The sequence below is a fragment of the Numenius arquata genome, chromosome 8 (assembly GCF_964106895.1).
Source record: "Numenius arquata chromosome 8, bNumArq3.hap1.1, whole genome shotgun sequence".
In the NCBI taxonomy this organism is placed as follows: domain Eukaryota; kingdom Metazoa; phylum Chordata; class Aves; order Charadriiformes; family Scolopacidae; genus Numenius; species Numenius arquata.
In genome coordinates, this window is record NC_133583.1 from 37,499,186 (window position 1) to 37,516,607 (window position 17,422).

The following is a 17,422-nucleotide window of genomic DNA, read 5'->3' on the forward strand; positions in this document are numbered from 1 at the left end:
GTGATTATGTCTTTGAGGCATTGACTTTTTTATTTTTGTATTTTCCTAGAAATATCAGTCTTGTATAGTATTGAGGACTGATCCTTTTCATGATTGAACTATATTTTTATCATTTAAGCAGACTAGTAACACAAAGTTCAAGCAGCAACTACAGATGTATCCTGCCACGATAGCCTTGGTGCTCGTACCCTGTTCAGTTGCTACGTGGTGAAACATGGATAAAACAAGCACAGTACACAACTATTGTGTAACTGATGTAAATAATCAGACTAAAGTATTGTTAATGATCCCACCATTATGAGGAGCAACAACATGAATGTTGTGTGATTGCCTAGCTTTTGGAAGCAATTCCTACTCCAGAATATCTGAATTGCACTAAGTCTAAGGGCTGAACTTACCTTGGATGACTGTGTAATGTGAGAAATGTAGACTGCCCTTCTGAGTGTCTTCCCAAGGTCAAAAAAGATTCATAAGGAAATAAGGACAAAGTTCTGAGCTTTTTTTACACTTTTATTTTCTTATTACGATCAGCAATACTGAGAGTGTGACATAGGTACCCAAATTTTACAGTAATTTTACAGTTTAACTACTGTTCCATTATTATTACTGTATATACATTTCTCTATCATCATTCAGATTTCTAAAAAAGGTAAATATATTATTAGACAGCAAATACTATTATTTATTTAGGTGCTTAAGATCAGTTTCATGTAAAATTAATTAATCCTTTGATATAATATTTTATCTGTATCTTTGAACTAAGGCTCCCATTTGTATTTGCTAAGACAAGCATAGAAGAAATTTTTGAACTATTCCACAACGCCTAGTTAAAATGAGATTTAACTATTCTTTCCTCTTATGCTCAGAGTCCTTAGGAGTGAATATACACAAAGTTCTTCATGTTGTTATTTATTTCCACATACATACTGACTATCATTTCAATGATGCTTAACCCTGGGAGGCAGTGAGGTGTTTTTTTTTTTCTAGTCAGCTAAGTTAAACACACTTAAAAACAAGCAAGAAAAAAGTGACTATCCCCAACTATTTTTTTTACCATAAAAATATAGCCTATAAGAAGTGTTTGCTTCTCACTACTGCTTTCAGAGCTGATGTTCCTCTCAATGGCAACTGTAAAATGTGGGGCCACAGTTGCATTCATTGTTCAGTGAGCTTGTCCACATAGTTAAACCCACCGACAGCAATGAATGTTGATTGTGACCTTTTTTTTGTAAAGCTTGACAGAGTGGGGGAGAAACATCATGTGGTAGTTAGGTTGCTATCTTCGGTGTTAAGGCCTGAAAGCATGAAGCAAGGAGGAGGATGGTTAGCTGGAGGGTACAATCAACGGTCGATGGTTTTCACTTTAATTCCAAACTCACCGACAGCGTTGAATGTTCACTGAAGCAACCACTACAACAGAGCTCCATTGACTTGACAGCATCCGCAAATGTCTGAAAGGAGGGGGGGAAATCAAAATTCACACAATGATTTTAATCATACAGATGATGCAGTTTCAGTCATTTTTCTCTTACCAACACCCATCTCTGCCCATCCTATTTCAGTCTTTGTGCAAGGAGCTGGCAGTTTTCCAAACTTCTCTCTATGAAAAGAAAAGATATTTCACTTATTCAGGCTTTAACAATATAGGTCAGGGGTCCAGGCACAAGTGAATTAATGTCATTTCACAAAACTGAATTTCATAGCAAAACAAAACACAAGATCCCGTATATGAACAGAGCTGGCTAGTAGTTTTATGAATCAGTGTTGCCAATTATAGATTGCCCAATTGAGTAAAATTTCTTCTGCTGACATGGTTCAATTGGATCTAAACTTGCTTAGGAATGACAAAAACTACATTTTCTTTTAAGAAGGCTTAACTTTTCAATGAACATCTTAGAATGCCTTTTTCCCTTACAAATTGTCATACAGGCAGAACCTGTTATAGTTTTCAGGAGGAAAAAAGGCAAATGATGACTTAAATTTCTTTTCATGTATTTTTTATGTAGCAGCATGCTGTCCATATTCTGAACTTGATTATCACACAGTAAAGTACTTATTCTTAAAGGTTTCCACAGTAGCACAACACATTTTCCTAATCTTCTGAGTTTTCCAACTCAATTGTCCTCATTCTTAAAATAATTAAATAAAAAATTTAAAGAACTATATATGTAGGGTTGCAATTTTGGTGTTGTAGGGGAAGGGTTTTAGAGGTTGGATCAGAAGACAAAACATGGTAACCTAGGAATTTTACCTTATTTGCATTGGTGAGCAGAGTTCTCTTGTAGAAGGTGGTCTTGCAGCTCAGTTGGTCTGAATTCTTTTTTTCTAGGTCCACTCTTACCTTGCCACACTGAAATTATTGACTGATTCATTGGCTTACAGGAATTGCTGTTTGTTTAAATAGATCTTTGGTAAAAGATGTCTTATATTCTCTCATCAATTTCTGATTATTTTAAAAATCTTTATAAATGTTGTATTTTTTCATTAAATTTGTTGGTACTTGCGTAAAGGGAACCAGCACCAAAATACTTGAGGTCATAAGTGTGCTGCCTGTATATATTTTGTAAACAAACAACATTGCAAGGACTTTGTCCCAGCTGTTTCTTACAAATCATTGCTCTGCATGTAGACATATTTATTACATCATTTAACTCAACTGTACTTTCTATCAAATGTGTCTAAAGGACAGAGAGTCACTAATACAGCTTATTGGAATAAACTAATTTTCTCCTTTATGGTAGATTAGATGTGTTTTGTTTAGGAAAGCCACTGTGATTATAATATATCTGAACTCTAACCAAATGTGGCAGTCAACCTTCTTTCTTTTCTTTTTTTTTTATTTTTTTTTTCCATTTATTTGTACTGGTTTTCCCATAGTTTAATTCTGTTGATGTTATGAAAGGAGTTCCTTACACCAGCATGTGTGATGAGAGAATAAGGCTCTCCAACTCGGTAGTCTTTTGTGCATCTGCATCTGTTCAGCGTTGTTCTAGCTAAATGAGTAGACTTTATGGTTTAGGGTCACTCATGTTTAACATCCGTCCTATTATAAACTTTCTTTCTATATGCCATTTCTTTCAGTACTTATTCCTATGCTCTTATTCCCTGCTTCCATCTGTCACTTCGTATTTTAATATGGGGTCTTGCCTGGCTGATACCTGGCAGTTAGGGTGGGGTGTAGGAGAAGGAGAGGAGCTATGTAGAGCTTGCAGCTGGGTGGATTGTATCTTAGAAGGAATTACTTTCACAGGTTATTATTATCCCCCCACACCCCCTGGCCCATAATGGAAAAAACCTCAGTATTTCCTTGGTTACCTAGCATCTGTTGAAATGGGCTGAAACTTGTAAGTACAAAAACACAAAAAAGTACTCCTGAGCTCTAGCCTTGATTCCTGATGTGTGCAGGTTATGCAGGGTAAAAATGCTTTCATCTTCTCTCATCTGGTTTTCATTTTTTTTTTTTTTTTAAAATCCCTTACTGGGCTTAGCTAGCTGTTACAAATGCCAGCTTTATTTTAAATTTTATTTCAGATCTGCAGGCTTATGTGAACATTGAGATTGGATGTATGTTTTTTTTATTTAAGGTTACTAGGTCATAAATAAACCAAAACACTTTCCTTGCTATGAGCAATAGGGTCACGGTGTACATGAAATATCGCTTTAAAAAAATTGGAACCTAACATGAATTGACAGAGGTACATGAGGAAGTAGTTCGTTGTGTTGCTGTAAAGGCCATAGGGATTTGGACTGCTAGAGCTGCCTGTCTTAGGAATAGATTATATATCTTGTCTGATGACCTGTACTTAATTTAAGTGACTGCCTTTGCCAGTCCTTCCAGAGGGCAACTGTGTGAAGTAGAGCATCTCATCTTCAGTCTTTTTCCCCCTCTTGAAGTCCTGACCTAAATTGAAGATATGGGTGTTGTGCTGCAAAAACAGACAATTACTTCAATGCTATGTGAACTGCATCTTCGGTTCTAATTAGTTAGCTTTTCCATTTTGACCTTGATGTCTTGAATCAAAAGACTAACATTCAACTTCATTGTACTGGTTAATACTGGCAACTGTTAGATAGTACACTCATGTTTAACAGCTGCCTTATGTAAAACTATAATAAAAGCTCCTTCTCTCTACTTAGAAATGGTGGCTGGCACTGTGAAGTACTACTCTGCCCTGCTTGTTGTCCCACCTCTTCCTTTCTTCTTTCTCCCTCCCCCACGTGATGAAATATAAACGATAGATGTTGGACAGGTCTGGCTTGCAGACTACTTCAAACAGCTGTTTTAGTACTTTTAACAATCTTACTGTTTGTACAGCAGTGAGATTGCTTAGGAACAAATACTTAGGGGAATACACAGATCCCAGTTTGGGGGGAGCTTCTTACAATTTTAGATAATTTCCCTAATGATGCATTAAAACAGCCTATTCAGATTATACACTGATTAAAATAGTATGTTAATATATTTATGTGGTAGATACTCTGTGTGGTTTACAGCATTTTTTTCTTTTGCTGGCAATGAATTGTTACTGAAAGGTGGAGTTAAGACTTTTGAAAGCAAATATTCATTTGTGTATAAGGAAGACAACAGAACAATAGTGTTAATAGTCATATTGCAAAGTTATCTCTTGGATACAGTTGTTGGCTACTTCCACCTCCCACTTGCCCTCTCCCACAGTCTGTTAACAGGCTTCCAGTTATACACTTGGGGACAGGAAAAAAATGCAATGCGTGGATGTATTTTTAATTGTGTTGCAAAAGTGAATTCCAGTGGCAGTGTCTAAAAATGGCACTAACACACTTGGGATCAGATTCTCAGCTAGTGTAAACTGACACAGCTCCATTGACGTCAGTGGTATCTGCATTTACACCAGCTGGCACCTGGATGCTCATCTGGAAAAAAAAAAAGTGAAGTAAAATGATCAGCTATCAGTTCTTATCACCTTTTCTATTTTTTGTTGTGTGTTCATCTTTTTAATAAAAACTTTCTCAAATGACAAATTTTGATGTTGTATTGACATTTTACCTGCAATAAATTATTAGTAATACTAAAGCTCAGTAAGTATTGACACTGCTGTGCTTCCCCCAAAAGGAATCAAATCCATCTGACTGTAGTTATTAAAGATTCAATTTATTCTTGGATGACTTTGAGTTATATGCGGAAAGTAAAAACTCTGTGTGGCTATAAAGAGGAAGTCCTTTTTCTCACAAAATGAAGTGTTCGTATCTTCTGTGGTGGTAAAAACTTTAAGAACGGAATCCAATAACCTTCACTGTAGTCTTAAGACTCTCACTGTATTCTACAAACACTAATCACAGCGGTTTCTGCAGTGCATTGGAGTATAGCATTGTCTCCTAATTATTAATACAGTACTTCTAAGGCCAATGTTTTTTCAAGAAATCCAACTAGCAAATCGCAATGTTTTCATGTTGCCTCCAATCTATGGAAAAATCGTTGTAAATCTCTGTTGGAAAACAAAGATAGTTTAGGAAGTATTTCACCATTTACTGTAGTACAGCCATCTCTGGAGAAAAATAGCAGCCTGTTGAAGCACTAGTGCATGCCAACCTGAGAGATGAGGGAAAATTGTGATTGCCTTGTTTAAATTCTGCATTCTGCAAGGCTGCTTTATGTCCATTATGGTATGAAGAAATCTAATGTTATGCATAATCATCCTGGGTTTTGCCCATGTAATAAGAGGGGGGAGAAATATCTTGGCTGTGTTTTAAACTAAATCAAAACGTGTTTGACACACATAGCCATCACAGAGCAATCTGCAGTTTGTTGAGTCCTGTCAGAGTTCTGCTGGCCCAGAGACTAGAACATCTCCAGGTATGCTAGTTTATGTGTCTGTAGCTTTTGACTAAGTTTTTTAGCAATTCTGTGTCCAAAAATTGGCTGCTCTTGAAATTAAACCCATCAGATGATATTACATGTCCACAACGGAGGCTATGAGGCGAGGTGCTGATTAGCCAAGCTAATTTTAAGAACAGAACAAATGTGAGGAGCAGCAAAAATATTAGTTCAATCAAATACTTGATTGCAATTCCAGAAATAATTTAATTGCAGACTTCAAAGCTATGTTTTGCCCATTAGGATTTTACCTGATTAGTATTTTGTTAAATTTTGTTATTAAAGATATTTCCAAAACAAAATTTAATGTAAAAATACCCAAGGCAATATAGGCAGTAATAAAAAGCCAAAGCTTATTGTACCTCAAAATTGGTAAAAATTGTTACTCTTTTTTAATAAATCATAGGGGCATTCATGTGTTCTATACAGACTTCTGTATCTGAGCTATTGAGCCTGACTCCGCAATTTAGTACTTCCTGTTGTTAGTCCTGTTTGAAACTCTAAGAGCTTTTCCGACATAAAGGATTGCGGTACTGGACCGATAGGCTTTGTTTTTTATTTAAAGCCAAGAAATTGGTGAATAAATTCTAATACGGCCTGCAGTTTCCCAGCCTTTTGGATGACAATTCTCCACTCTTTGTTACTGGAACACATTGCTATTTATGGAAGATATGCACATAATTTGGTGTCCATAAATCATATGTAAACGTCTGTTCTTTAGATCAGTAGATGGAAGCACAGTAACTGCTTCTTACATTAAAATCCATGAAGTAATGCTCACCTACCAAAATTGTTTAAAATTTAATAGTTTAGCAAATATTTCAGTAATTCAACTTTTCAGGTTACGTAAGTCAAAACAGTAGAAATTGCAAGTGCAGTCTGACAAAGTTCTGTGTGGCCTGTACCCAAAAAATGTCAAATGGAAATTGTACGATAGAGGGTGTAAATATTAACAGCGACATGATCAACTCGGCTAAACCACAACAGGTTCTGTTAGTAATTCTCCATAGTCATTACTGCCTTTGAAGGGAATTTCTTACCCTCCTCCTTCCTGTGATACCCTTAAATGGGCACCCTTTTCTTATTTGAATCTGGATTGCATGTAAGGGTCTACATTTTTGTCTTAGTAGTACGATCTATTTCTCATGGGATCCTGTAGGCAAGATTCTAAGGCCAATAACTGTGAAGCTGCACTTAGAAAACATATGGTATGTGTAGAAACCAAACTGTGTACAAGTTCATGTAAGATGTGGGAAAGACAATATCGTATGACAGGATGGGTGCTGGATGGAAAGGCAGAGGATAAGAGTTTTCTTATTCTCTCTGTCTTTTTTCAGTCTCAGTGTTACTGTTTCTACATTAAGTGTTTTCAGCTATAAAGAGAAGAATCTTCAGGATGCATCCTCTTTAATGTTTGTCAAGCATTTTTTTGGTTGTCATATGTACCAAGACTGTGGATTCATTAGTTGTTTTTCAATATTGTCTTTGTATTTATTTTATGGGAAATGGAGACTTGATATTTTGAGGTTAAACTTACAAATGTCAGCATAGAAATTGAATTTTCATAGAATGAAAGTATGTATAAAAACAGAGACTAAAAATATTCTATATTTCTAAAAGTAGTTGAGTACTCCTGTACTTAAGTGTTATATAATAGATTATAGTTCTTTACCTGCAGAAAATGGGCTGATTACTTTTAATTTGCTTACTTAGCCCCTTAGTTTAAAAAACAAACAAACTACTTCAGAATGAATGGGGATCCCCACCTTAAAATTTTTGGACTATTTCAGTACAGTTTGTTCATTGTCTTTTAGGTTCTTCACAGTGACTATATGAAATGCATATGTTCAGAAACACATGCTGAGGCTTTTCAGAGAGATGGAACACTTTTCCTATGAGGACAGGCTGAGAGAGTTGGCGTTGTTCAGCCTGGAGAAGAGAAGGCTCTGGGGAGACCTTATTGCGGCCTTTCAGTACTTAAAGGGGGCCTACAGGAAAGAAAGGAACAGACTTTTTGGCAGGGCCTGTTGTGATAGGACAAGGGGTAATGGTTTTACACTGAGAGGCTAGATTTAGGCTAAATATAAGGAAGAAATTTTTTACAATGATGGTGGTGAAACACTGAAACAGGTGGCCCAGAGAGGTGGTAGATGCCCCATCCCTGGAAACATTCAAGGTCAGGTTGGACAGTGCTCTGAGCCACCTAATCTAGTTAAAGATGTCCCTGCACATTGCAGGGGGGTTAGATTAGATGACCTTTAAAGGTCCCTTCCAATCCAAACTATTCTATGATTTTAAAACATTTTGTTTAATTTCTGCTTTTGATGTTTAATTCTTTTTAGAAGTTACCAGAAAAGGTGCTGTTTGAGTCCAAGCCAGCTTAGGGATTCTCCATGTGTCTGTACCTCGCTGCCAGAGCAGAGTGCAGTAGCAACTGGCTTTAATATCCCCTCCCCCTCATCTTTCTGAATCTCCATAGGAATGGACTGTGAGAACTACCAAATTCAAATAATTACGGTACTGCTGCACAAAGTTTCTTTTGATCAAGAGCAAGTCATTTGAACCCTAATGTTTAGTGGGTAATACTTACAGCCTCATAAAAGTGTAGTGATGGCTGATATCTCATAGCACTTTGAACATGTGAAGTGCTATATAAACAATATAGGGCTATTGCACCCAACTCAAGCTATTAGCATTTGAAGCACGCTGCCCCAGGCCCTTAGAGAGGAAATCTTGTCTTCACTGGAAAAGAGGCACCTTTCTGGGTTCTCTGCTTCCAGAGTAAGTATCAGAAGCTTTCTAGGTAGCATGTAGATATGAAAAAATATGTTTTCAAATACTGTGTTTATTACAAGGTACTGGATACTAACTAAAGGCAGACAGCATTCAGCTAGAACTGCAATTCTGAAAAAGTAAGGATGGTAAATCATTGACTGTTTGCATTATTTCTTTTACTGTATTTGTATTTTGGCATTCTTGCATTTTTTCCCTTGTGAAATTTCTGCATGAAAATCTATTTGTTGCTATTGTAGCATTTTTCATGTGTAATTTGAAACAGATGAGAGATTATGCTTCATCTTTGTTCCTAAAAATATCACCACACTTTACAGAAGTTAGACAAATGCAATTTGAAAGTATAATGAACACTCCATGGGTGTCTGTGTGTACACGTTGATGAAATCTTATTAATATATCAATATGAGTTGAGAAAATAGTAGAGGGGCATTTGCTAAATAGCTGATATAACATCTGTCTATTAGAGCTGAAGGTACTGCTCAGATGGGAACAAAGTTTTCATAAGAGTGATGGAATTGTCTGATTTGCTTTGTTTTGAGTCTGTCACATATTCTGTATGCTCTGATAAATAAAGGCTACTGCTTAGGACCCACAAGATATGCCTATCTTGCAATCACTACAACGTGCAGTCTGGGGTAGTAGAAAGGCTCATGGCTATCTTCAGGGAGAAGAGGAAATTACTTGAAATCTTTTTATGCCAGTAATTGCTCCAGTTTAAAAACAAAACAGTTTTTGGTCCAGAGTTGGCAAAACCTACTTTTTGCCTTTTGATGGGGTAACTTCTTACTTTTCATGGCAGAGATCATTCTAAAGAATGGCATTTTCTGCTTGCTTCTTTGGCGTTTGGTTTTTTTAGTGTTTTGAGCTAAGCTTTTAGGCATGTTAAATGATGTAAACAAGTTTTGGATTTTTTGTTACTGTTATCTAGGAACAACCATTCAAAACAAATATGCTATTGACTCAACCCTACAAAGCTCTGAACACAGAATAAGCTCAGACTTTGAAGGACTGGGCACACAGTTTAAATATTTAGCATAGCAAAACCCATTGCACTACAGTTACTTGTACTGAATCCAATGATTTGCAGCGCAAATGCGAAGCATAATTCTGTGTATTCAGGGAGCAAATGCCTACTTCGTTTACTCTTTTCTGTTAGGCCTTTTTTTTTTTTTATAAAGACCAACACACACAAACGACTTATTTTCTGCCCTGGCAACGGCATTTTTAAGTAATAGATATTCTTCTAAAGAAAAATAGCCCACAATAAATAGATACAAGATTGTAGGAACTGTTATTAAAGCCTTATGTTTGTTGTTGAAAAATGCTGCACCCTTAATGTTTTTAATCTGCCTGTATTTTTGTGGCACTCAACATCCTCCTCCGTGTCCCTGTTGAGCTCAGCTGCCCTTTGAAAAGTACTTTGTGCTCCAGTGACCACTTTAAACTTTCTATTGACAAAATTAAACTGGACTCCTAATTTATTTTTCCAACAGAAAGTGTGAGTTGAAAGTGGTCATTGGCCCAAAAAACCTATGGTGAGAGCAAAGATAATTTTCTTGGAAGGGGAGTGATGTTTGGTCTCTTTCTGTCCTTAAATTACCTTTTCCTGCTAATTTCTTGTAACCCTCTTGCTTCCTCTGCCCTTCCCAGAGTCCCAGAAAACTGCAGTTCCTACACCCCTTCCTGAAATTTCCCTTTTCCAGCCCCACAGCAGTGAGGTTTCCCTTTTTGCAGCCATCTGATGCAGTATGAAAGAGTAGGCCAGGAAATAAAGCAGTGTTTGGGACCTTGACTGAAACTGGTTTGTGAATCCAAATTCTGTCTCTCCAAACTGTGGGAAGACTGACTGGGAGAATGGCAATGAAGTAAATGAGTGAATGGGATGAAGGAAAGCATGTATAGTTAAAGAAAGTGGAGACTATTAAACCATTCCATTTGCTTCACAGATGCTTATGTGTTTTAAAAATACATGTAAACACATGTGCAGGCACAGTTTAATGTGATGGAAGAAAAGGAAATGTCTCTTCCTTTTGGAAATTTAAGGGCATCAGATTTGTATGTCTGTAAGATCCAGAAGGCTCAAACATTATCAAAATGTATTTCTATATAAGTCTTTCTTTTCTGCAGCACCTAATACTTTTTAACCAACCTGTAATTAATTAATTTTTTTTTTTAGGAAGTGGATGGCATTTTATGCAGTCAGCACCTTCTCTAAAAATCTCTAGAGATCTGCTATTACCATCTCAGTAACTACTCTTACTCAAAAAACCATAATTTGAACAACCATAGGTGACAGTGGCTGTTCTGAGAAGTTCTGTTTTCCACATCAATACCTCCTTGGATTTATAAAACTTCTCTTCCTTAGGTACCTACCAATTTTCTTTTTAAGGGTTATCAGGGAATTTGAGGCTCACAGATCTGAATTCTTCTGCTACTTAAAGGTGTTCTGTTTGTATTTTTCTTTAGAAAAATCTGGTTGAAATTCCATTCGTTGGGAAGGCTCTATCACTTGGGACCTATGGTGACTGTGCACGCCAAACACCTAATGCAGAGACACTATACTGGCTTTTAGCAGCTAGGGTGAATTTAATTCTTAGTGAATACGACCCAGGTGCTAAAAAGCTATAGCTGAAAGTGCTAGGTTAAAAGCACGTCAGCTAGGTACATAAATATTACATAGCTATATCTTTAATAGGTTCCTGTCGTAGACTTGCTTTGTTTAAAGATTTCCATAACCCCGCTGATTTATTGCGTCTTTTCTAGAAGTATGCTGTTAGCAGGAAACTCAGTTGAAGCACTTTCAATCATGTTGGAGGATCATTATACTTTCACTTGAATAACTAATTAGTTGCAAGAAATTAACCACTGCTGTTTAGCACAAAAACACTTCCAAGAAGGGCTTTTATTTTTGTTGTGGAAAATGACCTCAGGCACTTGAGGAGGGGGGCAGAAAGGAGAAATAATGATCCTGCTGTCTTTTAATATAACTTTTGTTTTCAATTCAACCTGATAACTAGCAGGCAGCATAGCTGTCTGAATAGGGCAATGCACTCGGACTTGGGATAAATACATTCTAATCTTGCCAGTCCCATGGATGTGATCACTGACCTCATGCCACTGATTGAAACTAGTTTAAGGTTCCAAATAATGTGGCTTAAGGTTTGGGGAGAAAGGTATGAGACTGAGAAAGAAATAAATTAGTGAATAGGATGGAAGGAAGAATATAATATGACCAAAAAAAGGATATAACCAGTCTGTTCAAGTCTCTGGAATTTATTTTTCTCATTGTGAAATGTGGATCATGCTTAATTGGTGTATGAGAGTCTAGTCTGAGTGTCTTGCATAATAGCTCAGTATTGTTGTCATATGCTGTTCACAGCACTGTTAATGTAATGTAAGGCACTGTGAAGTGAGGAAGGAGAATAAAGAGCTGTTAAAAATCTTAGAAATTTGTCCCACCTCTCCTAGGGCAAAAACTGGAATGAAATTGAAGACAAATGGTTTCTAAGATGTAGATTCTTCTCTAATATATAAAATCCATTAAGCAAGACAATAACAGAGTGACAAATCCTGGTCGCTTTTTCTTCTGGAACTACAATTTTACCCCTGCTATTTGAGAAATAAACATATAAAATATATTTTAAAGTTATATTTAAAAAAAAAAACAACAAACCAAAACCAAAACAACAACCACAAACAAAAAAAAACCACACCAAAAAAAAAAAGAAAAACAAATTATGATGTGTATACAAATAATTTGTTTCCTTTCAGTCTTCCCCTCTGTCTAGTGCAGAGGCAGTGAATTCTTCGGGTATTTGGAGAGAGAGAGAGAGAAGTACCATTCAGTAATGCGAGGGTAAGGGGAGGGGAAACTTACTGGTATTTCTTGCTCTCTCCTTCCTTCTCTCTGCCCACACTTGCAAGATTAGAAAGTTAAGTCTTCAATTTGTGTATCTGAGATGTGGTGATACAGAAATGCTAGGAATTATTCAGTGCAGAAAGGGCGTGGGCTACTGTAGTCATGACAAACTCCTCCCAAATATCAAAAATAAGGGTAGCATTACTCCATTCCTATAATACTTTTAACACTTTTCCCCTCTCCTCTGCTCTTCACCTTCTTTCCAATGCTTAATCTCAAGCACCTGTTTTGGGTACCTGAAGGTCAGGATCAGAATCTCATTCAGCTGTTTATGATTATATTGGATTACCTGCATAATATAAGTGTCTTCTGAAAATATTCACATAAATCCAGTCCTTCCAGTCCTTGCTGGATGTGGGGTTTTCTTTTTCTTTTTCTTTTTTTTTTTTTTTTGGCTAAGTTTGCAACTTATTTTATTGATACATGAGCATACAAGTAGGGAGGAAGGTCATGTCTGACTTCTGGAGTGGCGGTTTGCATGCGTTCATGCCAGGAAATCTAACTCCATATGGAAGAAAACAGCAGAGTTGCTGTCTAGAAAGAGGATGTGAGCAATGTCATAACATCTTCAATAAAACCAACTATAGCATTTTTCTTCAGGAGCTATGGGGCAGACAATTTTGGATTGGACATGCTGCCACTGAAGTAAATCACCACAAACATAGGTAGCCAAGAGCTTATGTGTGTGCACATGTGTGTTTATGTATGTGCAAGCCACTTTGCTTAGCTGTTCGTAAGAGCCCATTAGGAAAAAGGAAGGGAGAAGGGCTTAGTGAAAGTTTTTTACTACTTCCTAGAAAATTACCTTCCAGTCTTTTTAAAACAATATGTTACTCTGAAACTACATGCAGAGAACTTCAAAAGGACTAAGGGATTTCGAAAGATTCCCTTCCCTTGACACTCAGTGGAATTTCTGCTAAAAATTCCAATGCTTTCTTTCGTGCAGCACTGAAAAGGGCAACAGCATATAAATGTGTTAATTTTAATGTAATTTATCTTTCAGATGAACACTATGCGATAGCCTAAGATTCTCTAGTTCTAGTATCTGTGGCTCATCCAAACTATATAGACTCTCACACTTTGTAGCAATTACAATTGAATAATGTATAACTGAATATAAAACCATTAACAGACATCCAAGATGTAGGCTGTTGACAGATGTCCCAGTTTTCTTTTCCCCTTTATGAACATTTCTCTGATTTGTTCCCATTACTTAATTTTGTTGTACTTGCTTTTCCATTTTGATCTGTAATTGTTCAATGAGCTTAATGCGCCTTCAAATAACAGGTGCTGACTTTGAGAGTAGTTTCAAACTTCAGTTTGGACTTTTGCCTGCAGTTTATTGGGTTCGTTTTAGTTCTTACTTTGATCTAATTCTTGAAATTCCTTCCCACTTGGATAGTCTTATACATGCCACATCAAATATTGACTTGCTAATGTTCAGACATCAGCTGTCCCTATGCTGTGGAAAATATGTCCTTCATACTCTTGTATAATCAAAAGAAGTGAAAAGTCTAAAAACCCCTAAATATCTAGGGAGAAGAGAATGTAAGACTTTTTCCTCTAAAGAAAACTTTGTTACAATTAAAGCAAATAGGCAACCATGTCTCCCTTGCATTTACGCTTCAGTTATTGGATGTAATCACAAAACACAAAGGCTGATCGTGAATGAATCAAGAGCAGAATAACCCTAGACCTCTTTACTCAGAAAAGTATGTCTATGCAGATGAAGTATGTTGAGCCAAGACACTGAGGGAGAGGCAGAGAAATATCACTCTAAGTGGATTATAGGAAAAGGCATGTAACTGTGTTCCATTCTTTCCACTAGGAAACTGGTATATATTAGTTGTGTGTAAATGCAGCTAATTTTTCTATTTCAGTAGCTGTGCATGCATGTAGTTGAAAAGACCAAATAAATGAGAAAGTGAGTTGGGTATGCATTTAAGAATCCTTGCTTTGGTTGGGCCTACGATAAGTAAACCAAACGTGAAGGGATTAGCTCTGAAAGCACGTTTCAGGTGATTTCAGACAAATGGAGAGAAAGTTTCACTGTGCAAATTGAAAAAAGGTTCTGAATTGGAGAGAGTACGTTTGCTTGCCTGGTATAGTCCAGTAAGAATTTTGTTTTTCCTCTTTCAACACCTTTTTCTCCTCTACTGAGGACATAAACCAACCTTATTTGTCTTCCTTTCTCGTTTCCCAGGGTATAAATCTGTAAATATGTTTTTATACTGACAAGTAAATATGGTTCTGCAAAATTTTACAGTGCACAAGCATTGAAAGCTTGTACATCTTATCAAGTGATTCCATTTTGACGTTCAGCAACAAAACATGGCTGCTTTTCTCAAATCATCAGCAGTTTTTCATACAAAACTGGTGGTGATGAATTAGTTTCTATAGTTCAAAAATCCTTATAAGGGTAGTGAATAAGTACAAATTCACTGTAATTACAAAGACTCATTGGAGTTTTGCAATTCTGAGTGGAAACAGGATAGTTTTATTGGTCAAAAAAAATTTGTACTTTGCAGATTATACCGCGTCTCATGAAAATTAAGAACTAACAGTCTTGCACAGGCTTCTTTGTGTCTGAAATGTTTGGTATATATTAGATGTTTGTCAGAGATGCATAGTCAGAGGCTGAATGATGAACAATGTCTTTGGCATTCTGCCCAGGATTTTCTTCCCCACTCTCTTTATTAAAAAAAAAAAAAAAAAAAAAAAAAAACCAAGGAAAAATTAATGCAATTTTGGGGCTTAGAACCTATTCTTTCTTATTCTTACTTGTGTTGTTTTGAGCCTTTGTATAGCACTAGTATCAACTATTCCATCAACATCTTTTAAAAGCACCTACCAGGCTGCCAGATTCCTGATGCAGAGAAGCTAGATGGTGCCAGAAATCAGTCACTCTGTGCAAAATATCACTGCTGGCTCCCCTCCCTGTCTCTCAGAGTCTGTAGAAGTCTAATCTTCTGTTCTTCAGTGAAAAGATGGCAGGATTTAAAAACGCCATCTGAAGTTGCTGTTACGTAACAAATGTCTTGCCGTCCTGCAGGGTTAAACTGGTCTCTGGTCTCAAATGGTAGCAAGGTCCTATTTTATTTCCTTTTGGTATCTTATATTCCATGCAATGCCTTTATGCTCAGCTACTGTGGTACTTGTTATTCAGCTCTTCACTCGCCAAGACTTAAGTTTAGTGAAATTAGAAATTCTTCTATTTTAAATAACGTATTTTGCTGCCAATCAAGTCTAAATATCAACATCAAACTGCCTTGCACATGCACAGAATGCCAACCAGCAGAGTACCTATAAAGCAGTTCAGCTGCCCCCAGCTTTCACCAAACAGATGATGTCTGTACAGAGCTGGCGTACTGAAAATTAAAATGGTGTAATATTAATCAGAAAAAGTAATACTGAAACTGATGTGCAAACAAATCCTTTTCACAATCATAAATGCAACTTCATGGCATTTCCAGTTTTTTACAGAATCCAGGAACCTTCCCAAAAATACCGAGAGCCATTTCATTTTATAAGAAAGAACAGAATGAATTTTCCAATCACACTTTGAATATGCAAATAATTTCTAGTAAGTATTTAAAACAATCATTACAAAATTACCCTAGTGTAAATCTGATCAAGCTGCATTATTTTGCTTAAATGTGTTCCACAGCTGGCTTTACTAGCACGTAGTACCCAAGTTCAAAATCTGAATTCTCAAAACACGCTATTCAGTGCTTGTCTCACTATGAAGGTGCCCAAAGCCCCTGGCTACCAAAATAGCTGCCCCGTTGCTTAGGCCAGGCTGGCACTGAGCACCCCTCTGCAGAAGTGCCCCGCTGACCGCACTTTGGCATGTCTTGCACAACAGGCTGAAGGAGCATCCAGTTCCCTTCCCCTGTGCTTTCTGCTCCTATGAGCAGTCATTGGAGCAAATCCTAAAGACGAGGGAAGTTCGTGTCTCAATTACCAAACTGTAGCTAAGCATATTCCCTGTTGCCAGCTGAATATTTAATTGCTCTTTGCAAATTGTGAAAGCTTATTGAGGAGGCATTTGAGAGCATCTCTCAATCAGAATATCTGGTTGTATGTACGGGGGAAGGGATTTCGGTTCAAAATCCCATTGGTAAAGCTGGAATTTGAATCTAGGTCTTCAATGCCCTGAATGGGTAAGCTGCTCCTCGAGAGGGAAGCAGTAAAAGTCCCTTCTTCTTTGCCAGTTGGGAGAGGAGTGTTTTCAGGGCCAAACTCCAGGAGAGAGTTCCTGGTCATATCGTTATAATAGCAGCAACATTAAATCCAATGTTTCAAGGCTGAAGTTCTAGACCTGTGACTTTCACTATTCCCCCTCCTTATTTAGGAGCACTCTCGTCAACCTGCTGATTTCTGAGAGTCCTCCTATGTGGGTAGTGCTTTAGGCAATGTATATAGCTGCTGCCTAGTTATAAATCTCTATAGATATTTTGGGTATAGATGCTTGGAAAATAATAACAATATTTATTATTTCTATAACTTCAGTCCTTTGGTTGCTCTAACCTATCTTTACAGCTTCCCCTCCTCTCTTCCTCCTCAGTTAGGAAACGGATGTAATGATTGTGGGGTTTGGTTGCCTCTTCTTGTCCTTAACTAAGCGGCTAATATATTCTTTGCTTGATGTTCTGCTTTCTTCTAAGGCCTAACTTGATATTGCTCCTTCTGCTGAAGTGAAACCTCCTGGGTGATGTGTGACACGGCACAGCCAAGAAATCTGTACACGGGATATGTTTTCTCCAGCTGGATAGTTCTCCAGGAAGAGGTTTAGCAGGTAAACCAGAGCCACAAAGTCTATTCCCATTATAAAAGTGTTTAGTTTCAACTTCTAA

At 37.1% G+C, this 17,422-nt stretch overlaps 1 long non-coding RNA gene across 1 annotated transcript in view; it reads right to left on the minus strand.

Annotated features, from left to right (window-relative positions):
• Positions 1-2,849: 2,849 nt before the first annotated feature.
• Positions 2,850-17,422, minus strand: part of LOC141467770 (uncharacterized) — a 63,564-nt gene continuing 48,991 nt past the window's right edge. The window contains exon 4 of the long non-coding RNA XR_012463334.1: positions 2,850-4,890. This is a non-coding gene — a long non-coding RNA (uncharacterized lncRNA). The remainder of the gene's footprint in view (positions 4,891-17,422) is intronic.